The following is a 26618-nucleotide window of genomic DNA, read 5'->3' as shown; positions in this document are numbered from 1 at the left end:
ACTTAGCCATGCCTGTGCCAGACTGCTGCGGCCGCCCTGCTGCCGGGTTCCTGGAGGGCTTCCTGGAATCAGCGTCCACACCAAGCCCCTGGAAGGCCCAGGCGACGGAGGGGCCGGTCAGGCAGGGGCCGAGGACGGTGACGGGCGGGGAGGAGCGTGTCAGGCAGGGGCCCAGGACAGCGACGGGCCTGGCCGGGGAGGAGCCAGTCAGGCAGTGGCCCGGGTGGTGGGCCGGGCGGGGAGGAGCCTGTCAGGCAGGGGCAGAGGACGGTGACGGTGACGGTGACGGTGACGGGGCGGGAAGGAGCCGGTCAGGCAGGGGCAGGGGCCGAGGACAGTGACGGGCCTGGCTGGGGAGGAGCGCGTCAGGCAGGGGCAGAGGAGTCGGGCTGGGTAAGGGGTAGGGTGACAGTTAGGGCACAATTCACAATCGCAAAGATGTGGAAGCGACCCGAGTGCCCATCCATCCAGGAGTGCATTAATAACATGTGGCGCGTGGACACCACGGAGTGCTACTCGGCTGTGAGGAGCAGCGGTGAGAGGGCACCTCTCGTGCTCTCCTGGCCAGAGCTGGAACCCGTTCCAGTAGGCCAGGTATCCCAAGCATGGACACACGAGCACCACGTGCGCGCGCTCACCGGCAAATTGGTAGGAACGGATGGACACCTAAGTGGACACAGAGGAATCACCTTCATCGGGTGGGTGTCGGGCGGGCGTGGGGAGGGGGTGGGCATACACATCCATTAGGGAGGGGGTGGGTGCGCACCGCCTGGGGGATGGGCGCACTTGAAGCTCTGCCCCGAGGGGGGAGGCGGGGAAAGAGCAATGCACCCGACCTGAACATTGGTACCCCCACAATCCGCTGGGAGAAAATGAGAAATAAATAAGGAAACAGGGGGGAGGGGGGCACGGGCAACACATGTCACCTCAATACTTGTACTCCCATCATCTGCTTGAAAAGAGAGAGAAAAGAAAATGCAATAATAGAGATAAGAGACACTTTCTAAGAAAATGAATCCGAAAAGAAAAGTAAAAGGAGGCCTGTCGAGCAGGTCTGGGTGTGACTCCGGATCCCCCAACCTCCAGTGCCACCACCAGAGATTCCTACGTGTAGCCCACAGAACCCCAAGAGCAACGGGACGAGTTCTGGTGACATACTCGCTCAAAATGACATCCTGGAATCCTTCCGGAGCTCCCTCCCCTCTCAGACTCTCGAGTTTTCCTCCAGCGTGTCGGTTCCCACAGAGCAGACCTTTGGTGTGAGACCTGACAGTCCAGATGCCACGCATGCTGCCGCGTGGCGGCGGTGTCGCGGCTTGGGACAAGAAGGAGGCCCCACGGTGCGGGCTGGGGCGGCAGGCACCGCGGCGGGCGCTGAGGGTGGGGGTGATCCGCCGGACCGCCGCTCCCAGCAAGGGGACAGAGCAACAGGCAAAAAAAAAAAAAAAAGCCTACGGCACCCCCCGGGATGCCCAGGCGGTCTCCCATCCAAGTACTAGCCAGGCCCGATGCTGCTTAGCTTCGGAGATCAGACGAGACGGGGCGCGTTCGGGGTGGTGTGGCCGTAGACGGCGGAGGGCGCCCCTGCCCCGCTCAAGAAGCCAGCCTCACCGCGCTTCCCCGCGATGGCGCTGACCCGACTGAGGTGAGGGACGGGGCGGGGTGGGGTGGGGTGGGGGGCTGTCCACACACACACACACACACACACACACACACACACACGCACACACACGATGCGCCTCGACGGCTGGACCTGCCAAGGTGGAAACCTTCCAGCCCCCCTCCTCCCCTCACCTCGCCTCCTTCACCTACCCGCCCCCACCCCCAGCGCGCCGCTGCTGACTGCGCACGCGCGCTCACCCTTTGACCCCAGCCAGGGGCCGCCCTCCCGCACAACCCCTTTCAGCTGCGCCCCCCGCCCTGTGGGTGGGCGGGCTGCCGCCTATTCCCCAGGGCCAGGGCTGGGGCACAGCGCGTGGGGGAGGGGAGCGAGTGTAGGGGCGTCTCTCAGGATGTGTCCCATGGCTGCGGTGGGGCGAGGTGGTTTGGGGGCCGCTGAAGAGATCAGTCCCCTCCATCTCCCACCTCTGGAAAACCCCCAAGCCCTTGGAGAACTGCCGGCACCGCTACCGTGGTTGCCGGGACCCTGCTCTGTGTCCTCCTGTGGCCCAGTCCAAGGGGCCTGGGCCTGGCCCGGGGCTGGATTGGACCCCAACCACCCTCGGGTGTGGACTTGCTAAAAGTCGGCGGCCGTTAGACATTGGATTCGAGCTTCCTTGAGGTCATTTCACTAATGAATGCACCGAAAAGAGTTTCCTAATCCATCTGTGAGGGTGGCAACTGAAAGAGAATTTGAAAGCTGACAGAATAGGCGAGGAAAGGCATAGGAGATTTCCAAACCCAGTAAGGAAGCCTTTCCCGAAATGGAAGAAAGAAACGAGCAAACACAAACACCGGTAGCCCGCCCGGATCAGAGTCTGCTCCTTAGAGAAAGTACCCTGACCAGGTTCACCCGTGGGTGGGTGGCGAGCCAGTGGCATTCAGAAGAGCGAGGCCCGCAGTCTGTGCAGAAGACACCTGCACTCGGGTGTGTGTGGCGGCACAATTCCCAAGCAGCTCCAAATGGTAATCCAAAGAGAAGCCAGGGAGTTCCCAACGCCCCAGGTGTCCTCAGCCCACGACTGGCTGCAGTGGGAATGCGAAGAAGCCCGGCTCCTTGTCTCAGAGCGGGACAACCAGGGGGTGTGATGTACACCCCGGGGTTCCCAGGAGGATCAGGCTGAAGCTGGGACTTGGCCTGAAAATGTCCCCTCGCATGGGCACCCCCTTCCGCTTCCGGCTCCTCTACTCCTGGTGCCCCTCCATCCAGGGGCCAGACTTTAAGAAGTCACCCGCAGGAGAATCCTGGTCCCAAAGGAGCCTTCTGGGGGACCCGTGCTGAGAGAGGTTGTGGGCATGGCCCGCTGGGGCTCTGCCCGACCCAGGGCTGGGAGATGCAACCTCCCAGCTCCGGGTCCCTGCAGGAAGCCTTGGCAAGAACAGGGCCAGTCCTCCAAAGGCCCAGGTGCGGGGAGCCCAGGCCAGGCAGCCTGTGGAAGAAGCCACATGCCGTGCCACCCCGGGAACACGACTGCAGGTCGCGGCCCCTCCCACCTCCTCCCCGACATGGCGCAGGGCTCAGAGACACCTCGGACGCTGCTACCAAAATCCACAGGGCATCGGTTGCTCCTCCAAAGCCCCCGAGCAGACCGCGTTGTCCAGCCAGCCCCTGGGCCTCCCTGGGGTGCCCAGCACAAAAGTGCAGACAACCACCGGACTCGCAATATCAGTTTGAGGATGTTTCTGCCACTCTAAGGACCCGCAGGCCAGCTGGGCCTTCAGGCAGGACAGAGGGCCCCGGAATCCGACGTGGAGAGCTGCGTGTACGTCCCCATCAGGAGGCGGTCCCCACCTCCGCGGCTCTCCCCTTGCGGGGAGCGGCAGCCCCAGGGCCTCAGGGAAGACACCAGGCTGGGCCCCCGCGGCACAGGCACAGCGGGGGCACGTCCCCGGCAGGCGACTTAGCCATGCCTGTGCCAGACTGCTGCGGCCGCCCTGCTGCCGGGTTCCTGGAGGGCTTCCTGGAATCAGCGTCCACACCAAGCCCCTGGAAGGCCCAGGCGACGGAGGGGCCGGTCAGGCAGGGGCCGAGGACGGTGACGGGCGGGGAGGAGCGTGTCAGGCAGGGGCCCAGGACAGCGACGGGCCTGGCCGGGGAGGAGCCAGTCAGGCAGTGGCCCGGGTGGTGGGCCGGGCGGGGAGGAGCCTGTCAGGCAGGGGCAGAGGACGGTGACGGTGACGGTGACGGTGACGGGGCGGGAAGGAGCCGGTCAGGCAGGGGCAGGGGCCGAGGACAGTGACGGGCCTGGCTGGGGAGGAGCGCGTCAGGCAGGGGCAGAGGAGTCGGGCTGGGTAAGGGGTAGGGTGACAGTTAGGGCACAATTCACAATCGCAAAGATGTGGAAGCGACCCGAGTGCCCATCCATCCAGGAGTGCATTAATAACATGTGGCGCGTGGACACCACGGAGTGCTACTCGGCTGTGAGGAGCAGCGGTGAGAGGGCACCTCTCGTGCTCTCCTGGCCAGAGCTGGAACCCGTTCCAGTAGGCCAGGTATCCCAAGCATGGACACACGAGCACCACGTGCGCGCGCTCACCGGCAAATTGGTAGGAACGGATGGACACCTAAGTGGACACAGAGGAATCACCTTCATCGGGTGGGTGTCGGGCGGGCGTGGGGAGGGGGTGGGCATACACATCCATTAGGGAGGGGGTGGGTGCGCACCGCCTGGGGGATGGGCGCACTTGAAGCTCTGCCCCGAGGGGGGAGGCGGGGAAAGAGCAATGCACCCGACCTGAACATTGGTACCCCCACAATCCGCTGGGAGAAAATGAGAAATAAATAAGGAAACAGGGGGGAGGGGGGCACGGGCAACACATGTCACCTCAATACTTGTACTCCCATCATCTGCTTGAAAAGAGAGAGAAAAGAAAATGCAATAATAGAGATAAGAGACACTTTCTAAGAAAATGAATCCGAAAAGAAAAGTAAAAGGAGGCCTGTCGAGCAGGTCTGGGTGTGACTCCGGATCCCCCAACCTCCAGTGCCACCACCAGAGATTCCTACGTGTAGCCCACAGAACCCCAAGAGCAACGGGACGAGTTCTGGTGACATACTCGCTCAAAATGACATCCTGGAATCCTTCCGGAGCTCCCTCCCCTCTCAGACTCTCGAGTTTTCCTCCAGCGTGTCGGTTCCCACAGAGCAGACCTTTGGTGTGAGACCTGACAGTCCAGATGCCACGCATGCTGCCGCGTGGCGGCGGTGTCGCGGCTTGGGACAAGAAGGAGGCCCCACGGTGCGGGCTGGGGCGGCAGGCACCGCGGCGGGCGCTGAGGGTGGGGGTGATCCGCCGGACCGCCGCTCCCAGCAAGGGGACAGAGCAACAGGCAAAAAAAAAAAAAAAAGCCTACGGCACCCCCCGGGATGCCCAGGCGGTCTCCCATCCAAGTACTAGCCAGGCCCGATGCTGCTTAGCTTCGGAGATCAGACGAGACGGGGCGCGTTCGGGGTGGTGTGGCCGTAGACGGCGGAGGGCGCCCCTGCCCCGCTCAAGAAGCCAGCCTCACCGCGCTTCCCCGCGATGGCGCTGACCCGACTGAGGTGAGGGACGGGGCGGGGTGGGGTGGGGTGGGGGGCTGTCCACACACACACACACACACACACACACACACACACACGCACACACACGATGCGCCTCGACGGCTGGACCTGCCAAGGTGGAAACCTTCCAGCCCCCCTCCTCCCCTCACCTCGCCTCCTTCACCTACCCGCCCCCACCCCCAGCGCGCCGCTGCTGACTGCGCACGCGCGCTCACCCTTTGACCCCAGCCAGGGGCCGCCCTCCCGCACAACCCCTTTCAGCTGCGCCCCCCGCCCTGTGGGTGGGCGGGCTGCCGCCTATTCCCCAGGGCCAGGGCTGGGGCACAGCGCGTGGGGGAGGGGAGCGAGTGTAGGGGCGTCTCTCAGGATGTGTCCCATGGCTGCGGTGGGGCGAGGTGGTTTGGGGGCCGCTGAAGAGATCAGTCCCCTCCATCTCCCACCTCTGGAAAACCCCCAAGCCCTTGGAGAACTGCCGGCACCGCTACCGTGGTTGCCGGGACCCTGCTCTGTGTCCTCCTGTGGCCCAGTCCAAGGGGCCTGGGCCTGGCCCGGGGCTGGATTGGACCCCAACCACCCTCGGGTGTGGACTTGCTAAAAGTCGGCGGCCGTTAGACATTGGATTCGAGCTTCCTTGAGGTCATTTCACTAATGAATGCACCGAAAAGAGTTTCCTAATCCATCTGTGAGGGTGGCAACTGAAAGAGAATTTGAAAGCTGACAGAATAGGCGAGGAAAGGCATAGGAGATTTCCAAACCCAGTAAGGAAGCCTTTCCCGAAATGGAAGAAAGAAACGAGCAAACACAAACACCGGTAGCCCGCCCGGATCAGAGTCTGCTCCTTAGAGAAAGTACCCTGACCAGGTTCACCCGTGGGTGGGTGGCGAGCCAGTGGCATTCAGAAGAGCGAGGCCCGCAGTCTGTGCAGAAGACACCTGCACTCGGGTGTGTGTGGCGGCACAATTCCCAAGCAGCTCCAAATGGTAATCCAAAGAGAAGCCAGGGAGTTCCCAACGCCCCAGGTGTCCTCAGCCCACGACTGGCTGCAGTGGGAATGCGAAGAAGCCCGGCTCCTTGTCTCAGAGCGGGACAACCAGGGGGTGTGATGTACACCCCGGGGTTCCCAGGAGGATCAGGCTGAAGCTGGGACTTGGCCTGAAAATGTCCCCTCGCATGGGCACCCCCTTCCGCTTCCGGCTCCTCTACTCCTGGTGCCCCTCCATCCAGGGGCCAGACTTTAAGAAGTCACCCGCAGGAGAATCCTGGTCCCAAAGGAGCCTTCTGGGGGACCCGTGCTGAGAGAGGTTGTGGGCATGGCCCGCTGGGGCTCTGCCCGACCCAGGGCTGGGAGATGCAACCTCCCAGCTCCGGGTCCCTGCAGGAAGCCTTGGCAAGAACAGGGCCAGTCCTCCAAAGGCCCAGGTGCGGGGAGCCCAGGCCAGGCAGCCTGTGGAAGAAGCCACATGCCGTGCCACCCCGGGAACACGACTGCAGGTCGCGGCCCCTCCCACCTCCTCCCCGACATGGCGCAGGGCTCAGAGACACCTCGGACGCTGCTACCAAAATCCACAGGGCATCGGTTGCTCCTCCAAAGCCCCCGAGCAGACCGCGTTGTCCAGCCAGCCCCTGGGCCTCCCTGGGGTGCCCAGCACAAAAGTGCAGACAACCACCGGACTCGCAATATCAGTTTGAGGATGTTTCTGCCACTCTAAGGACCCGCAGGCCAGCTGGGCCTTCAGGCAGGACAGAGGGCCCCGGAATCCGACGTGGAGAGCTGCGTGTACGTCCCCATCAGGAGGCGGTCCCCACCTCCGCGGCTCTCCCCTTGCGGGGAGCGGCAGCCCCAGGGCCTCAGGGAAGACACCAGGCTGGGCCCCCGCGGCACAGGCACAGCGGGGGCACGTCCCCGGCAGGCGACTTAGCCATGCCTGTGCCAGACTGCTGCGGCCGCCCTGCTGCCGGGTTCCTGGAGGGCTTCCTGGAATCAGCGTCCACACCAAGCCCCTGGAAGGCCCAGGCGACGGAGGGGCCGGTCAGGCAGGGGCCGAGGACGGTGACGGGCGGGGAGGAGCGTGTCAGGCAGGGGCCCAGGACAGCGACGGGCCTGGCCGGGGAGGAGCCAGTCAGGCAGTGGCCCGGGTGGTGGGCCGGGCGGGGAGGAGCCTGTCAGGCAGGGGCAGAGGACGGTGACGGTGACGGTGACGGTGACGGGGCGGGAAGGAGCCGGTCAGGCAGGGGCAGGGGCCGAGGACAGTGACGGGCCTGGCTGGGGAGGAGCGCGTCAGGCAGGGGCAGAGGAGTCGGGCTGGGTAAGGGGTAGGGTGACAGTTAGGGCACAATTCACAATCGCAAAGATGTGGAAGCGACCCGAGTGCCCATCCATCCAGGAGTGCATTAATAACATGTGGCGCGTGGACACCACGGAGTGCTACTCGGCTGTGAGGAGCAGCGGTGAGAGGGCACCTCTCGTGCTCTCCTGGCCAGAGCTGGAACCCGTTCCAGTAGGCCAGGTATCCCAAGCATGGACACACGAGCACCACGTGCGCGCGCTCACCGGCAAATTGGTAGGAACGGATGGACACCTAAGTGGACACAGAGGAATCACCTTCATCGGGTGGGTGTCGGGCGGGCGTGGGGAGGGGGTGGGCATACACATCCATTAGGGAGGGGGTGGGTGCGCACCGCCTGGGGGATGGGCGCACTTGAAGCTCTGCCCCGAGGGGGGAGGCGGGGAAAGAGCAATGCACCCGACCTGAACATTGGTACCCCCACAATCCGCTGGGAGAAAATGAGAAATAAATAAGGAAACAGGGGGGAGGGGGGCACGGGCAACACATGTCACCTCAATACTTGTACTCCCATCATCTGCTTGAAAAGAGAGAGAAAAGAAAATGCAATAATAGAGATAAGAGACACTTTCTAAGAAAATGAATCCGAAAAGAAAAGTAAAAGGAGGCCTGTCGAGCAGGTCTGGGTGTGACTCCGGATCCCCCAACCTCCAGTGCCACCACCAGAGATTCCTACGTGTAGCCCACAGAACCCCAAGAGCAACGGGACGAGTTCTGGTGACATACTCGCTCAAAATGACATCCTGGAATCCTTCCGGAGCTCCCTCCCCTCTCAGACTCTCGAGTTTTCCTCCAGCGTGTCGGTTCCCACAGAGCAGACCTTTGGTGTGAGACCTGACAGTCCAGATGCCACGCATGCTGCCGCTTGGCGGCGGTGTCGCGGCTTGGGACAAGAAGGAGGCCCCACGGTGCGGGCTGGGGCGGCAGGCACCGCGGCGGGCGCTGAGGGTGGGGGTGATCCGCCGGACCGCCGCTCCCAGCAAGGGGACAGAGCAACAGGCAAAAAAAAAAAAAAAAGCCTACGGCACCCCCCGGGATGCCCAGGCGGTCTCCCATCCAAGTACTAGGCAGGCCCGATGCTGCTTAGCTTCGGAGATCAGACGAGACGGGGCGCGTTCGGGGTGGTGTGGCCGTAGACGGCGGAGGGCGCCCCTGCCCCGCTCAAGAAGCCAGCCTCACCGCGCTTCCCCGCGATGGCGCTGACCCGACTGAGGTGAGGGACGGGGCGGGGTGGGGTGGGGTGGGGGGCTGTCCACACACACACACACACACACACACACACACACACACGCACACACACGATGCGCCTCGACGGCTGGACCTGCCAAGGTGGAAACCTTCCAGCCCCCCTCCTCCCCTCACCTCGCCTCCTTCACCTACCCGCCCCCACCCCCAGCGCGCCGCTGCTGACTGCGCACGCGCGCTCACCCTTTGACCCCAGCCAGGGGCCGCCCTCCCGCACAACCCCTTTCAGCTGCGCCCCCCGCCCTGTGGGTGGGCGGGCTGCCGCCTATTCCCCAGGGCCAGGGCTGGGGCACAGCGCGTGGGGGAGGGGAGCGAGTGTAGGGGCGTCTCTCAGGATGTGTCCCATGGCTGCGGTGGGGCGAGGTGGTTTGGGGGCCGCTGAAGAGATCAGTCCCCTCCATCTCCCACCTCTGGAAAACCCCCAAGCCCTTGGAGAACTGCCGGCACCGCTACCGTGGTTGCCGGGACCCTGCTCTGTGTCCTCCTGTGGCCCAGTCCAAGGGGCCTGGGCCTGGCCCGGGGCTGGATTGGACCCCAACCACCCTCGGGTGTGGACTTGCTAAAAGTCGGCGGCGGTTAGACATTGGATTCGAGCTTCCTTGAGGTCATTTCACTAATGAATGCACCGAAAAGAGTTTCCTAATCCATCTGTGAGGGTGGCAACTGAAAGAGAATTTGAAAGCTGACAGAATAGGCGAGGAAAGGCATAGGAGATTTCCAAACCCAGTAAGGAAGCCTTTCCCGAAATGGAAGAAAGAAACGAGCAAACATAAACACCGGTAGCCCGCCCGGATCAGAGTCTGCTCCTTAGAGAAAGTACCCTGACCAGGTTCACCCGTGGGTGGGTGGCGAGCCAGTGGCATTCAGAAGAGCGAGGCCCGCAGTCTGTGCAGAAGACACCTGCACTCGGGTGTGTGTGGCGGCACAATTCCCAAGCAGCTCCAAATGGTAATCCAAAGAGAAGCCAGGGAGTTCCCAACGCCCCAGGTGTCCTCAGCCCACGACTGGCTGCAGTGGGAATGCGAAGAAGCCCGGCTCCTTGTCTCAGAGCGGGACAACCAGGGGGTGTGATGTACACCCCGGGGTTCCCAGGAGGATCAGGCTGAAGCTGGGACTTGGCCTGAAAATGTCCCCTCGCATGGGCACCCCCTTCCGCTTCCGGCTCCTCTACTCCTGGTGCCCCTCCATCCAGGGGCCAGACTTTAAGAAGTCACCCGCAGGAGAATCCTGGTCCCAAAGGAGCCTTCTGGGGGACCCGTGCTGAGAGAGGTTGTGGGCATGGCCCGCTGGGGCTCTGCCCGACCCAGGGCTGGGAGATGCAACCTCCCAGCTCCGGGTCCCTGCAGGAAGCCTTGGCAAGAACAGGGCCAGTCCTCCAAAGGCCCAGGTGCGGGGAGCCCAGGCCAGGCAGCCTGTGGAAGAAGCCACATGCCGTGCCACCCCGGGAACACGACTGCAGGTCGCGGCCCCTCCCACCTCCTCCCCGACATGGCGCAGGGCTCAGAGACACCTCGGACGCTGCTACCAAAATCCACAGGGCATCGGTTGCTCCTCCAAAGCCCCCGAGCAGACCGCGTTGTCCAGCCAGCCCCTGGGCCTCCCTGGGGTGCCCAGCACAAAAGTGCAGACAACCACCGGACTCGCAATATCAGTTTGAGGATGTTTCTGCCACTCTAAGGACCCGCAGGCCAGCTGGGCCTTCAGGCAGGACAGAGGGCCCCGGAATCCGACGTGGAGAGCTGCGTGTACGTCCCCATCAGGAGGCGGTCCCCACCTCCGCGGCTCTCCCCTTGCGGGGAGCGGCAGCCCCAGGGCCTCAGGGAAGACACCAGGCTGGGCCCCCGCGGCACAGGCACAGCGGGGGCACGTCCCCGGCAGGCGACTTAGCCATGCCTGTGCCAGACTGCTGCGGCCGCCCTGCTGCCGGGTTCCTGGAGGGCTTCCTGGAATCAGCGTCCACACCAAGCCCCTGGAAGGCCCAGGCGACGGAGGGGCCGGTCAGGCAGGGGCCGAGGACGGTGACGGGCGGGGAGGAGCGTGTCAGGCAGGGGCCCAGGACAGCGACGGGCCTGGCCGGGGAGGAGCCAGTCAGGCAGTGGCCCGGGTGGTGGGCCGGGCGGGGAGGAGCCTGTCAGGCAGGGGCAGAGGACGGTGACGGTGACGGTGACGGTGACGGGGCGGGAAGGAGCCGGTCAGCCAGGGGCAGGGGCCGAGGACAGTGACGGGCCTGGCTGGGGAGGAGCGCGTCAGGCAGGGGCAGAGGAGTCGGGCTGGGTAAGGGGTAGGGTGACAGTTAGGGCACAATTCACAATCGCAAAGATGTGGAAGCGACCCGAGTGCCCATCCATCCAGGAGTGCATTAATAACATGTGGCGCGTGGACACCACGGAGTGCTACTCGGCTGTGAGGAGCAGCGGTGAGAGGGCACCTCTCGTGCTCTCCTGGCCAGAGCTGGAACCCGTTCCAGTAGGCCAGGTATCCCAAGCATGGACACACGAGCACCACGTGCGCGCGCTCACCGGCAAATTGGTAGGAACGGATGGACACCTAAGTGGACACAGAGGAATCACCTTCATCGGGTGGGTGTCGGGCGGGCGTGGGGAGGGGGTGGGCATACACATCCATTAGGGAGGGGGTGGGTGCGCACCGCCTGGGGGATGGGCGCACTTGAAGCTCTGCCCCGAGGGGGGAGGCGGGGAAAGAGCAATGCACCCGACCTGAACATTGGTACCCCCACAATCCGCTGGGAGAAAATGAGAAATAAATAAGGAAACAGGGGGGAGGGGGGCACGGGCAACACATGTCACCTCAATACTTGTACTCCCATCATCTGCTTGAAAAGAGAGAGAAAAGAAAATGCAATAATAGAGATAAGAGACACTTTCTAAGAAAATGAATCCGAAAAGAAAAGTAAAAGGAGGCCTGTCGAGCAGGTCTGGGTGTGACTCCGGATCCCCCAACCTCCAGTGCCACCACCAGAGATTCCTACGTGTAGCCCACAGAACCCCAAGAGCAACGGGACGAGTTCTGGTGACATACTCGCTCAAAATGACATCCTGGAATCCTTCCGGAGCTCCCTCCCCTCTCAGACTCTCGAGTTTTCCTCCAGCGTGTCGGTTCCCACAGAGCAGACCTTTGGTGTGAGACCTGACAGTCCAGATGCCACGCATGCTGCCGCGTGGCGGCGGTGTCGCGGCTTGGGACAAGAAGGAGGCCCCACGGTGCGGGCTGGGGCGGCAGGCACCGCGGCGGGCGCTGAGGGTGGGGGTGATCCGCCGGACCGCCGCCCGGCCGCGCTCCCAGCAAGGGGACAGAGCAACAGGCAAAAAAAAAAAAAAAAGCCTACGGCACCCCCCGGGATGCCCAGGCGGTCTCCCATCCAAGTACTAGGCAGGCCCGATGCTGCTTAGCTTCGGAGATCAGACGAGACGGGGCGCGTTCGGGGTGGTGTGGCCGTAGACGGCGGAGGGCGCCCCTGCCCCGCTCAAGAAGCCAGCCTCACCGCGCTTCCCCGCGATGGCGCTGACCCGACTGAGGTGAGGGACGGGGCGGGGTGGGGTGGGGTGGGGGGCTGTCCACACACACACACACACACACACACACACACACACACGCACACACACGATGCGCCTCGACGGCTGGACCTGCCAAGGTGGAAACCTTCCAGCCCCCCTCCTCCCCTCACCTCGCCTCCTTCACCTACCCGCCCCCACCCCCAGCGCGCCGCTGCTGACTGCGCACGCGCGCTCACCCTTTGACCCCAGCCAGGGGCCGCCCTCCCGCACAACCCCTTTCAGCTGCGCCCCCCGCCCTGTGGGTGGGCGGGCTGCCGCCTATTCCCCAGGGCCAGGGCTGGGGCACAGCGCGTGGGGGAGGGGAGCGAGTGTAGGGGCGTCTCTCAGGATGTGTCCCATGGCTGCGGTGGGGCGAGGTGGTTTGGGGGCCGCTGAAGAGATCAGTCCCCTCCATCTCCCACCTCTGGAAAACCCCCAAGCCCTTGGAGAACTGCCGGCACCGCTACCGTGGTTGCCGGGACCCTGCTCTGTGTCCTCCTGTGGCCCAGTCCAAGGGGCCTGGGCCTGGCCCGGGGCTGGATTGGACCCCAACCACCCTCGGGTGTGGACTTGCTAAAAGTCGGCGGCGGTTAGACATTGGATTCGAGCTTCCTTGAGGTCATTTCACTAATGAATGCACCGAAAAGAGTTTCCTAATCCATCTGTGAGGGTGGCAACTGAAAGAGAATTTGAAAGCTGACAGAATAGGCGAGGAAAGGCATAGGAGATTTCCAAACCCAGTAAGGAAGCCTTTCCCGAAATGGAAGAAAGAAACGAGCAAACACAAACACCGGTAGCCCGCCCGGATCAGAGTCTGCTCCTTAGAGAAAGTACCCTGACCAGGTTCACCCGTGGGTGGGTGGCGAGCCAGTGGCATTCAGAAGAGCGAGGCCCGCAGTCTGTGCAGAAGACACCTGCACTCGGGTGTGTGTGGCGGCACAATTCCCAAGCAGCTCCAAATGGTAATCCAAAGAGAAGCCAGGGAGTTCCCAACGCCCCAGGTGTCCTCAGCCCACGACTGGCTGCAGTGGGAATGCGAAGAAGCCCGGCTCCTTGTCTCAGAGCGGGACAACCAGGGGGTGTGATGTACACCCCGGGGTTCCCAGGAGGATCAGGCTGAAGCTGGGACTTGGCCTGAAAATGTCCCCTCGCATGGGCACCCCCTTCCGCTTCCGGCTCCTCTACTCCTGGTGCCCCTCCATCCAGGGGCCAGACTTTAAGAAGTCACCCGCAGGAGAATCCTGGTCCCAAAGGAGCCTTCTGGGGGACCCGTGCTGAGAGAGGTTGTGGGCATGGCCCGCTGGGGCTCTGCCCGACCCAGGGCTGGGAGATGCAACCTCCCAGCTCCGGGTCCCTGCAGGAAGCCTTGGCAAGAACAGGGCCAGTCCTCCAAAGGCCCAGGTGCGGGGAGCCCAGGCCAGGCAGCCTGTGGAAGAAGCCACATGCCGTGCCACCCCGGGAACACGACTGCAGGTCGCGGCCCCTCCCACCTCCTCCCCGACATGGCGCAGGGCTCAGAGACACCTCGGACGCTGCTACCAAAATCCACAGGGCATCGGTTGCTCCTCCAAAGCCCCCGAGCAGACCGCGTTGTCCAGCCAGCCCCTGGGCCTCCCTGGGGTGCCCAGCACAAAAGTGCAGACAACCACCGGACTCGCAATATCAGTTTGAGGATGTTTCTGCCACTCTAAGGACCCGCAGGCCAGCTGGGCCTTCAGGCAGGACAGAGGGCCCCGGAATCCGACGTGGAGAGCTGCGTGTACGTCCCCATCAGGAGGCGGTCCCCACCTCCGCGGCTCTCCCCTTGCGGGGAGCGGCAGCCCCAGGGCCTCAGGGAAGACACCAGGCTGGGCCCCCGCGGCACAGGCACAGCGGGGGCACGTCCCCGGCAGGCGACTTAGCCATGCCTGTGCCAGACTGCTGCGGCCGCCCTGCTGCCGGGTTCCTGGAGGGCTTCCTGGAATCAGCGTCCACACCAAGCCCCTGGAAGGCCCAGGCGACGGAGGGGCCGGTCAGGCAGGGGCCGAGGACGGTGACGGGCGGGGAGGAGCGTGTCAGGCAGGGGCCCAGGACAGCGACGGGCCTGGCCGGGGAGGAGCCAGTCAGGCAGTGGCCCGGGTGGTGGGCCGGGCGGGGAGGAGCCTGTCAGGCAGGGGCAGAGGACGGTGACGGTGACGGTGACGGTGACGGGGCGGGAAGGAGCCGGTCAGCCAGGGGCAGGGGCCGAGGACAGTGACGGGCCTGGCTGGGGAGGAGCGCGTCAGGCAGGGGCAGAGGAGTCGGGCTGGGTAAGGGGTAGGGTGACAGTTAGGGCACAATTCACAATCGCAAAGATGTGGAAGCGACCCGAGTGCCCATCCATCCAGGAGTGCATTAATAACATGTGGCGCGTGGACACCACGGAGTGCTACTCGGCTGTGAGGAGCAGCGGTGAGAGGGCACCTCTCGTGCTCTCCTGGCCAGAGCTGGAACCCGTTCCAGTAGGCCAGGTATCCCAAGCATGGACACACGAGCACCACGTGCGCGCGCTCACCGGCAAATTGGTAGGAACGGATGGACACCTAAGTGGACACAGAGGAATCACCTTCATCGGGTGGGTGTCGGGCGGGCGTGGGGAGGGGGTGGGCATACACATCCATTAGGGAGGGGGTGGGTGCGCACCGCCTGGGGGATGGGCGCACTTGAAGCTCTGCCCCGAGGGGGGAGGCGGGGAAAGAGCAATGCACCCGACCTGAACATTGGTACCCCCACAATCCGCTGGGAGAAAATGAGAAATAAATAAGGAAACAGGGGGGAGGGGGGCACGGGCAACACATGTCACCTCAATACTTGTACTCCCATCATCTGCTTGAAAAGAGAGAGAAAAGAAAATGCAATAATAGAGATAAGAGACACTTTCTAAGAAAATGAATCCGAAAAGAAAAGTAAAAGGAGGCCTGTCGAGCAGGTCTGGGTGTGACTCCGGATCCCCCAACCTCCAGTGCCACCACCAGAGATTCCTACGTGTAGCCCACAGAACCCCAAGAGCAACGGGACGAGTTCTGGTGACATACTCGCTCAAAATGACATCCTGGAATCCTTCCGGAGCTCCCTCCCCTCTCAGACTCTCGAGTTTTCCTCCAGCGTGTCGGTTCCCACAGAGCAGACCTTTGGTGTGAGACCTGACAGTCCAGATGCCACGCATGCTGCCGCGTGGCGGCGGTGTCGCGGCTTGGGACAAGAAGGAGGCCCCACGGTGCGGGCTGGGGCGGCAGGCACCGCGGCGGGCGCTGAGGGTGGGGGTGATCCGCCGGACCGCCGCCCGGCCGCGCTCCCAGCAAGGGGACAGAGCAACAGGCAAAAAAAAAAAAAAAAGCCTACGGCACCCCCCGGGATGCCCAGGCGGTCTCCCATCCAAGTACTAGGCAGGCCCGATGCTGCTTAGCTTCGGAGATCAGACGAGACGGGGCGCGTTCGGGGTGGTGTGGCCGTAGACGGCGGAGGGCGCCCCTGCCCCGCTCAAGAAGCCAGCCTCACCGCGCTTCCCCGCGATGGCGCTGACCCGACTGAGGTGAGGGACGGGGCGGGGTGGGGTGGGGTGGGGGGCTGTCCACACACACACACACACACACACACACACACACACACGCACACACACGATGCGCCTCGACGGCTGGACCTGCCAAGGTGGAAACCTTCCAGCCCCCCTCCTCCCCTCACCTCGCCTCCTTCACCTACCCGCCCCCACCCCCAGCGCGCCGCTGCTGACTGCGCACGCGCGCTCACCCTTTGACCCCAGCCAGGGGCCGCCCTCCCGCACAACCCCTTTCAGCTGCGCCCCCCGCCCTGTGGGTGGGCGGGCTGCCGCCTATTCCCCAGGGCCAGGGCTGGGGCACAGCGCGTGGGGGAGGGGAGCGAGTGTAGGGGCGTCTCTCAGGATGTGTCCCATGGCTGCGGTGGGGCGAGGTGGTTTGGGGGCCGCTGAAGAGATCAGTCCCCTCCATCTCCCACCTCTGGAAAACCCCCAAGCCCTTGGAGAACTGCCGGCACCGCTACCGTGGTTGCCGGGACCCTGCTCTGTGTCCTCCTGTGGCCCAGTCCAAGGGGCCTGGGCCTGGCCCGGGGCTGGATTGGACCCCAACCACCCTCGGGTGTGGACTTGCTAAAAGTCGGCGGCGGTTAGACATTGGATTCGAGCTTCCTTGAGGTCATTTCACTAATGAATGCACCGAAAAGAGTTTCCTAATCCATCTGTGAGGGTGGCAACTGAAAGAGAATTTGAAAGCTGACAGAATAGGCGAGGAAAGGCATAGGAGATTTCCAAACCCAGTAAGGAAGCCTTTCCCGAAATGGAAGAAAGAAACGAGCAAACACAAACACCGGTAGCCCGCCCGGATCAGAGTCTGCTCCTTAGAGAAAGTACCCTGACCAGGTTCACCCGTGGGTGGGTGGCGAGCCAGTGGCATTCAGAAGAGCGAGGCCCGCAGTCTGTGCAGAAGACACCTGCACTCGGGTGTGTGTGGCGGCACAATTCCCAAGCAGCTCCAAATGGTAATCCAAAGAGAAGCCAGGGAGTTCCCAACGCCCCAGGTGTCCTCAGCCCACGACTGGCTGCAGTGGGAATGCGAAGAAGCCCGGCTCCTTGTCTCAGAGCGGGACAACCAGGGGGTGTGATGTACACCCCGGGGTTCCCAGGAGGATCAGGCTGAAGCTGGGACTTGGCCTGAAAATGTCCCCTCGCATGGGCACCCCCTTCCGCTTCCGGCTCCTCTACTCCTGGTGCCCCTCCATCCAGGGGCCAGACTTTAAGAAGTCACCCGCAGGAGAATCCTGGTCCCAAAGGAGCCTTCTGGGGGACCCGTGCTGAGAGAGGTTGTGGGCATGGCCCGCTGGGGCTCTGCCCGACCCAGGGCTGGGAGATGCAACCTCCCAGCTCCGGGTCCCTGCAGGAAGCCTTGGCAAGAACAGGGCCAGTCCTCCAAAGGCCCAGGTGCGGGGAGCCCAGGCCAGGCAGCCTGTGGAAGAAGCCACATGCCGTGCCACCCCGGGAACACGACTGCAGGTCGCGGCCCCTCCCACCTCCTCCCCGACATGGCGCAGGGCTCAGAGACACCTCGGACGCTGCTACCAAAATCCACAGGGCATCGGTTGCTCCTCCAAAGCCCCCGAGCAGACCGCGTTGTCCAGCCAGCCCCTGGGCCTCCCTGGGGTGCCCAGCACAAAAGTGCAGACAACCACCGGACTCGCAATATCAGTTTGAGGATGTTTCTGCCACTCTAAGGACCCGCAGGCCAGCTGGGCCTTCAGGCAGGACAGAGGGCCCCGGAATCCGACGTGGAGAGCTGCGTGTACGTCCCCATCAGGAGGCGGTCCCCACCTCCGCGGCTCTCCCCTTGCGGGGAGCGGCAGCCCCAGGGCCTCAGGGAAGACACCAGGCTGGGCCCCCGCGGCACAGGCACAGCGGGGGCACGTCCCCGGCAGGCGACTTAGCCATGCCTGTGCCAGACTGCTGCGGCCGCCCTGCTGCCGGGTTCCTGGAGGGCTTCCTGGAATCAGCGTCCACACCAAGCCCCTGGAAGGCCCAGGCGACGGAGGGGCCGGTCAGGCAGGGGCCGAGGACGGTGACGGGCGGGGAGGAGCGTGTCAGGCAGGGGCCCAGGACAGCGACGGGCCTGGCCGGGGAGGAGCCAGTCAGGCAGTGGCCCGGGTGGTGGGCCGGGCGGGGAGGAGCCTGTCAGGCAGGGGCAGAGGACGGTGAGGGTGACGGTGACGGTGACGGGGCGGGAAGGAGCCGGTCAGCCAGGGGCAGGGGCCGAGGACAGTGACGGGCCTGGCTGGGGAGGAGCGCGTCAGGCAGGGGCAGAGGAGTCGGGCTGGGTAAGGGGTAGGGTGACAGTTAGGGCACAATTCACAATCGCAAAGATGTGGAAGCGACCCGAGTGCCCATCCATCCAGGAGTGCATTAATAACATGTGGCGCGTGGACACCACGGAGTGCTACTCGGCTGTGAGGAGCAGCGGTGAGAGGGCACCTCTCGTGCTCTCCTGGCCAGAGCTGGAACCCGTTCCAGTAGGCCAGGTATCCCAAGCATGGACACACGAGCACCACGTGCGCGCGCTCACCGGCAAATTGGTAGGAACGGATGGACACCTAAGTGGACACAGAGGAATCACCTTCATCGGGTGGGTGTCGGGCGGGCGTGGGGAGGGGGTGGGCATACACATCCATTAGGGAGGGGGTGGGTGCGCACCGCCTGGGGGATGGGCGCACTTGAAGCTCTGCCCCGAGGGGGGAGGCGGGGAAAGAGCAATGCACCCGACCTGAACATTGGTACCCCCACAATCCGCTGGGAGAAAATGAGAAATAAATAAGGAAACAGGGGGGAGGGGGGCACGGGCAACACATGTCACCTCAATACTTGTACTCCCATCATCTGCTTGAAAAGAGAGAGAAAAGAAAATGCAATAATAGAGATAAGAGACACTTTCTAAGAAAATGAATCCGAAAAGAAAAGTAAAAGGAGGCCTGTCGAGCAGGTCTGGGTGTGACTCCGGATCCCCCAACCTCCAGTGCCACCACCAGAGATTCCTACGTGTAGCCCACAGAACCCCAAGAGCAACGGGACGAGTTCTGGTGACATACTCGCTCAAAATGACATCCTGGAATCCTTCCGGAGCTCCCTCCCCTCTCAGACTCTCGAGTTTTCCTCCAGCGTGTCGGTTCCCACAGAGCAGACCTTTGGTGTGAGACCTGACAGTCCAGATGCCACGCATGCTGCCGCTTGGCGGCGGTGTCGCGGCTTGGGACAAGAAGGAGGCCCCACGGTGCGGGCTGGGGCGGCAGGCACCGCGGCGGGCGCTGAGGGTGGGGGTGATCCGCCGGACCGCCGCCCGGCCGCGCTCCCAGCAAGGGGACAGAGCAACAGGCAAAAAAAAAAAAAAAGCCTACGGCACCCCCCGGGATGCCCAGGCGGTCTCCCATCCAAGTACTAGGCAGGCCCGATGCTGCTTAGCTTCGGAGATCAGACGAGACAGGGCGCGTTCGGGGTGGTGTGGCCGTAGACGGCGGAGGGCGCCCCTGTCCCGCTCAAGAAGCCAGCCTCACCGCGCTTCCCCGCGATGGCGCTGACCCGACTGAGGTGAGGGACGGGGCGGGGTGGGGTGGGGTGGGGGGCTGTCCACACTCACACACACACACACACACACACACACACACACGCACACGCACACGCACACACACGATGCGCCTCCACGGCTGGACCTGCCAAGGTGGAAACCTTCCAGCCCCCCTCCTCCCCTCACCTCGCCTCGCCTCCTTCACCTACCCGCCCCAACCCCCAGCGCGCCGCTGCTGACTGCGCACGCGCGCTCACCCTTTGACCCCAGCCAGGGGCCGCCCTCCCGCACAACCCCTTTCAGCTGCGCCCCCCGCCCTGTGGGTGGGCGGGCTGCCGCCTATTCCCCAGGGCCAGGGCTGGGGCACAGCGCGTGGGGGAGGGGAGCGAGTGTAGGGGCGTCTCTCGGGATGTGTCCCATGGCTGCGGTGGGGCGAGGTGGTTTGGGGGCCGCTGAAGAGATCAGTCCCCTCCATCTCCCACCTCTGGAAAACCCCCAAGCCCTTGGAGAACTGCCGGCACCGCTACCGTGGTTGCCGGGACCCTGCTCTGTGTCCTCCTGTGGCCCAGTCCAAGGGGCCTGGGCCTGGCCCGGGGCTGGATTGGACCCCAACCACCCTCGGGTGTGGACTTGCTAAAAGTCGGCGGCGGTTAGACATTGGATTCGAGCTTCCTTGAGGTCATTTCACTAATGAATGCACCGAAAAGAGTTTCCTAATCCATCTGTGAGGGTGGCAACTGAAAGAGAATTTGAAAGCTGACAGAATAGGCGAGGAAAGGCATAGGAGATTTCCAAACCCAGTAAGGAAGCCTTTCCCGAAATGGAAGAAAGAAACGAGCAAACATAAACACCGGTAGCCCGCCCGGATCAGAGTCTGCTCCTTAGAGAAAGTACCCTGACCAGGTTCACCCGTGGGTGGGTGGCGAGCCAGTGGCATTCAGAAGAGCGAGGCCCGCAGTCTGTGCAGAAGACACCTGCACTCGGGTGTGTGTGGCGGCACAATTCCCAAGCAGCTCCAAATGGTAATCCAAAGAGAAGCCAGGGAGTTCCCAACGCCCCAGGTGTCCTCAGCCCACGACTGGCTGCAGTGGGAATGCGAAGAAGCCCGGCTCCTTGTCTCAGAGCGGGACAACCAGGGGGTGTGATGTACACCCCGGGGTTCCCAGGAGGATCAGGCTGAAGCTGGGACTTGGCCTGAAAATGTCCCCTCGCATGGGCACCCCCTTCCGCTTCCGGCTCCTCTACTCCTGGTACCCCTCCATCCAGGGGCCAGACTTTAAGAAGTCACCCGCAGGAGAATCCTGGTCCCAAAGGAGCCTTCTGGGGGACCCGTGCTGAGAGAGGTTGTGGGCATGGCCCGCTGGGGCTCTGCCCGACCCAGGGCTGGGAGATGCAACCTCCCAGCTCCAGGTCCCTGCAGGAAGCCTTGGCAAGAACAGGGCCAGTCCTCCAAAAGCCCAGGTGCGGGGAGCCCAGGCCAGGCAGCCTGTGGAAGAAGCCACATGCCGTGCCACCCCGGGAACACGACTGCAGATCGCGGCCCCTCCCACCTCCTCCCCGACATGGCGCAGGGCTCAGAGACACCTCGGACGCTGCTACCAAAATCCACAGGGCATCGGTTGCTCCTCCAAAGCCCCAGAGCAGACCGCGTTGTCCAGCCAGCCCCTGGGCCTCCCTGGGGTGCCCAGCACAAAAGTGCAGACAACCACCGGACTCGCAATATCAGTTTGAGGATGTTTCTGCCACTCTAAGGACCCGCAGGCCAGCTGGGCCTTCAGGCAGGACAGAGGGCCCCGGAATCCGACGTGGAGAGCTGCGTGTCCGTCCCCATCAGGAGGCGGTCCCCACCTCCGCGGCTCTCCCCTTGCGGGGAGCGGCAGCCCCAGGGCCTCAGGGAAGACACCAGGCTGGGCCCCCGCGGCACAGGCACAGCGGGGGCACGTCCCCGGCAGGCGACTTAGCCATGCCTGTGCCAGACTGCTGCGGCCGCCCTGCTGCCGGGTTCCTGGAGGGCTTCCTGGAATCAGCGTCCACACCAAGCCCCTGGAAGGCCCAGGCGACGGAGGGGCCGGTCAGGCAGGGGCCGAGGACGGTGACGGGCGGGGAGGAGCGTGTCAGGCAGGGGCCCAGGACAGCGACGGGCCTGGCCGGGGAGGAGCCAGTCAGGCAGTGGCCCGGGTGGTGGGCCGGGCGGGGAGGAGCCTGTCAGGCAGGGGCAGAGGACGGTGACGGTGACGGTGACGGTGACGGGGCGGGAAGGAGCCGGTCAGCCAGGGGCAGGGGCCGAGGACAGTGACGGGCCTGGCTGGGGAGGAGCGCGTCAGGCAGGGGCAGAGGAGTCGGGCTGGGTAAGGGGTAGGGTGACAGTTAGGGCACAATTCACAATCGCAAAGATGTGGAAGCGACCCGAGTGCCCATCCATCCAGGAGTGCATTAATAACATGTGGCGCGTGGACACCACGGAGTGCTACTCGGCTGTGAGGAGCAGCGGTGAGAGGGCACCTCTCGTGCTCTCCTGGCCAGAGCTGGAACCCGTTCCAGTAGGCCAGGTATCCCAAGCATGGACACACGAGCACCACGTGCGCGCGCTCACCGGCAAATTGGTAGGAACGGATGGACACCTAAGTGGACACAGAGGAATCACCTTCATCGGGTGGGTGTCGGGCGGGCGTGGGGAGGGGGTGGGCATACACATCCATTAGGGAGGGGGTGGGTGCGCACCGCCTGGGGGATGGGCGCACTTGAAGCTCTGCCCCGAGGGGGGAGGCGGGGAAAGAGCAATGCACCCGACCTGAACATTGGTACCCCCACAATCCGCTGGGAGAAAATGAGAAATAAATAAGGAAACAGGGGGGAGGGGGGCACGGGCAACACATGTCACCTCAATACTTGTACTCCCATCATCTGCTTGAAAAGAGAGAGAAAAGAAAATGCAATAATAGAGATAAGAGACACTTTCTAAGAAAATGAATCCGAAAAGAAAAGTAAAAGGAGGCCTGTCGAGCAGGTCTGGGTGTGACTCCGGATCCCCCAACCTCCAGTGCCACCACCAGAGATTCCTACGTGTAGCCCACAGAACCCCAAAAGCAACGGGACGAGTTCTGGTGACATACTCGCTCAAAATGACATCCTGGAATCCTTCCGGAGCTCCCTCCCCTCTCAGACTCTCGAGTTTTCCTCCAGCGTGTCGGTTCCCACAGAGCAGACCTTTGGTGTGAGACCTGACAGTCCAGATGCCACGCATGCTGCCGCGTGGCGGCGGTGTCGCGGCTTGGGACAAGAAGGAGGCCCCACGGTGCGGGCTGGGGCGGCAGGCACCGCGGCGGGCGCTGAGGGTGGGGGTGATCCGCCGGACCGCCGCCCGGCCGCGCTCCCAGCAAGGGGACAGAGCAACAGGCAAAAAAAAAAAAAAAAAAAAAAAAAGCCTACGGCACCCCCCGGGATGCCCAGGCGGTCTCCCATCCAAGTACTAGCCAGGCCCGATGCTGCTTAGCTTCGGAGATCAGACGAGACGGGGCGCGTTCGGGGTGGTGTGGCCGTAGACGGCGGAGGGCGCCCCTGCCCCGCTCAAGAAGCCAGCCTCACCGCGCTTCCCCGCGATGGCGCTGACCCGACTGAGGTGAGGGACGGGGCGGGGTGGGGTGGGGTGGGGGGCTGTCCACACACACACACACACACACACACACACACACACACGCACACACACGATGCGCCTCGACGGCTGGACCTGCCAAGGTGGAAACCTTCCAGCCCCCCTCCTCCCCTCACCTCGCCTCCTTCACCTACCCACCCCCACCCCCAGCGCGCCGCTGCTGACTGCGCACGCGCGCTCACCCTTTGACCCCAGCCAGGGGCCGCCCTCCCGCACAACCCCTTTCAGCTGCGCCCCCCGCCCTGTGGGTGGGCGGGCTGCCGCCTATTCCCCAGGGCCAGGGCTGGGGCACAGCGCGTGGGGGAGGGGAGCGAGTGTAGGGGCGTCTCTCAGGATGTGTCCCATGGCTGCGGTGGGGCGAGGTGGTTTGGGGGCCGCTGAAGAGATCAGTCCCCTCCATCTCCCACCTCTGGAAAACCCCCAAGCCCTTGGAGAACTGCCGGCACCGCTACCGTGGTTGCCGGGACCCTGCTCTGTGTCCTCCTGTGGCCCAGTCCAAGGGGCCTGGGCCTGGCCCGGGGCTGGATTGGACCCCAACCACCCTCGGGTGTGGACTTGCTAAAAGTCGGCGGCGGTTAGACATTGGATTCGAGCTTCCTTGAGGTCATTTCACTAATGAATGCACCGAAAAGAGTTTCCTAATCCATCTGTGAGGGTGGCAACTGAAAGAGAATTTGAAAGCTGACAGAATAGGCGAGGAAAGGCATAGGAGATTTCCACACCCAGTAAGGAAGCCTTTCCCGAAATGGAAGAAAGAAACGAGCAAACAGAAACACCGGTAGCCCGCCCGGATCAGAGTCTGCTCCTTAGAGAAAGTACCCTGACCAGGTTCACCCGTGGGTGGGTGGCGAGCCAGTGGCATTCAGAAGAGCGAGGCCCGCAGTCTGTGCAGAAGACACCTGCACTCGGGTGTGTGTGGCGGCACAATTCCCAAGCAGCTCCAAATGGTAATCCAAAGAGAAGCCAGGGAGTTCCCAACGCCCCAGGTGTCCTCAGCCCACGACTGGCTGCAGTGGGAATGCGAAGAAGCCCGGCTCCTTGTCTCAGAGCGGGACAACCAGGGGGTGTGATGTACACCCCGGGGTTCCCAGGAGGATCAGGCTGAAGCTGGGACTTGGCCTGAAAATGTCCCCTCGCATGGGCACCCCCTTCCGCTTCCGGCTCCTCTACTCCTGGTGCCCCTCCATCCAGGGGCCAGACTTTAAGAAGTCACCCGCAGGAGAATCCTGGTCCCAAAGGAGCCTTCTGGGGGACCCGTGCTGAGAGAGGTTGTGGGCATGGCCCGCTGGGGCTCTGCCCGACCCAGGGCTGGGAGATGCAACCTCCCAGCTCCGGGTCCCTGCAGGAAGCCTTGGCAAGAACAGGGCCAGTCCTCCAAAGGCCCAGGTGCGGGGAGCCCAGGCCAGGCAGCCTGTGGAAGAAGCCACATGCCGTGCCACCCCGGGAACACGACTGCAGGTCGCGGCCCCTCCCACCTCCTCCCCGACATGGCGCAGGGCTCAGAGACACCTCGGACGCTGCTACCAAAATCCACAGGGCATCGGTTGCTCCTCCAAAGCCCCCGAGCAGACCGCGTTGTCCAGCCAGCCCCTGGGCCTCCCTGGGGTGCCCAGCACAAAAGTGCAGACAACCACCGGACTCGCAATATCAGTTTGAGGATGTTTCTGCCACTCTAAGGACCCGCAGGCCAGCTGGGCCTTCAGGCAGGACAGAGGGCCCCGGAATCCGACGTGGAGAGCTGCGTGTACGTCCCCATCAGGAGGCGGTCCCCACCTCCGCGGCTCTCCCCTTGCGGGGAGCGGCAGCCCCAGGGCCTCAGGGAAGACACCAGGCTGGGCCCCCGCGGCACAGGCACAGCGGGGGCACGTCCCCGGCAGGCGACTTAGCCATGCCTGTGCCAGACTGCTGCGGCCGCCCTGCTGCCGGGTTCCTGGAGGGCTTCCTGGAATCAGCGTCCACACCAAGCCCCTGGAAGGCCCAGGCGACGGAGGGGCCGGTCAGGCAGGGGCCGAGGACGGTGACGGGCGGGGAGGAGCGTGTCAGGCAGGGGCCCAGGACAGCGACGGGCCTGGCCGGGGAGGAGCCAGTCAGGCAGTGGCCCGGGTGGTGGGCCGGGCGGGGAGGAGCCTGTCAGGCAGGGGCAGAGGACGGTGACGGTGACGGTGACGGTGACGGGGCGGGAAGGAGCCGGTCAGCCAGGGGCAGGGGCCGAGGACAGTGACGGGCCTGGCTGGGGAGGAGCGCGTCAGGCAGGGGCAGAGGAGTCGGGCTGGGTAAGGGGTAGGGTGACAGTTAGGGCACAATTCACAATCGCAAAGATGTGGAAGCGACCCGAGTGCCCATCCATCCAGGAGTGCATTAATAACATGTGGCGCGTGGACACCACGGAGTGCTACTCGGCTGTGAGGAGCAGCGGTGAGAGGGCACCTCTCGTGCTCTCCTGGCCAGAGCTGGAACCCGTTCCAGTAGGCCAGGTATCCCAAGCATGGACACACGAGCACCACGTGCGCGCGCTCACCGGCAAATTGGTAGGAACGGATGGACACCTAAGTGGACACAGAGGAATCACCTTCATCGGGTGGGTGTCGGGCGGGCGTGGGGAGGGGGTGGGCATACACATCCATTAGGGAGGGGGTGGGTGCGCACCGCCTGGGGGATGGGCGCACTTGAAGCTCTGCCCCGAGGGGGGAGGCGGGGAAAGAGCAATGCACCCGACCTGAACATTGGTACCCCCACAATCCGCTGGGAGAAAATGAGAAATAAATAAGGAAACAGGGGGGAGGGGGGCACGGGCAACACATGTCACCTCAATACTTGTACTCCCATCATCTGCTTGAAAAGAGAGAGAAAAGAAAATGCAATAATAGAGATAAGAGACACTTTCTAAGAAAATGAATCCGAAAAGAAAAGTAAAAGGAGGCCTGTCGAGCAGGTCTGGGTGTGACTCCGGATCCCCCAACCTCCAGTGCCACCACCAGAGATTCCTACGTGTAGCCCACAGAACCCCAAGAGCAACGGGACGAGTTCTGGTGACATACTCGCTCAAAATGACATCCTGGAATCCTTCCGGAGCTCCCTCCCCTCTCAGACTCTCGAGTTTTCCTCCAGCGTGTCGGTTCCCACAGAGCAGACCTTTGGTGTGAGACCTGACAGTCCAGATGCCACGCATGCTGCCGCGTGGCGGCGGTGTCGCGGCTTGGGACAAGAAGGAGGCCCCACGGTGCGGGCTGGGGCGGCAGGCACCGCGGCGGGCGCTGAGGGTGGGGGTGATCCGCCGGACCGCCGCCCGGCCGCGCTCCCAGCAAGGGGACAGAGCAACAGGCAAAAAAAAAAAAAAAAAAAAAAAAGCCTACGGCACCCCCCGGGATGCCCAGGCGGTCTCCCATCCAAGTACTAGGCAGGCCCGATGCTGCTTAGCTTCGGAGAACAGACGAGACGGGGCGCGTTCGGGGTGGTGTGGCCGTAGACGGCGGAGGGCGCCCCTGCCCCGCTCAAGAAGCCAGCCTCACCGCGCTTCCCCGCGAT

General features: G+C 63.6%; 1 long non-coding RNA gene across 1 annotated transcript in view; it reads right to left on the bottom strand.

Moving 5' to 3' along the window:
* Nucleotides 1–23239, bottom strand: part of LOC142864838 (uncharacterized) — a 92567-nt gene extending 69328 nt beyond the window's left edge. Inside the window, exon 1 of the long non-coding RNA XR_012915141.1 lies at nt 23210–23239. This is a non-coding gene — a long non-coding RNA (uncharacterized LOC142864838). The remainder of the gene's footprint in view (nt 1–23209) is intronic.
* Between the last annotated feature and the right edge of the window lie 3379 nt (nt 23240–26618).

Source organism: Microcebus murinus, chromosome 27 (assembly GCF_040939455.1).
Source record: "Microcebus murinus isolate Inina chromosome 27, M.murinus_Inina_mat1.0, whole genome shotgun sequence".
Classification (NCBI taxonomy): domain Eukaryota; kingdom Metazoa; phylum Chordata; class Mammalia; order Primates; family Cheirogaleidae; genus Microcebus; species Microcebus murinus.
Note: the sequence above shows the minus strand (reverse complement) of the source record. Positions and strands in the feature narration are given on the sequence as shown.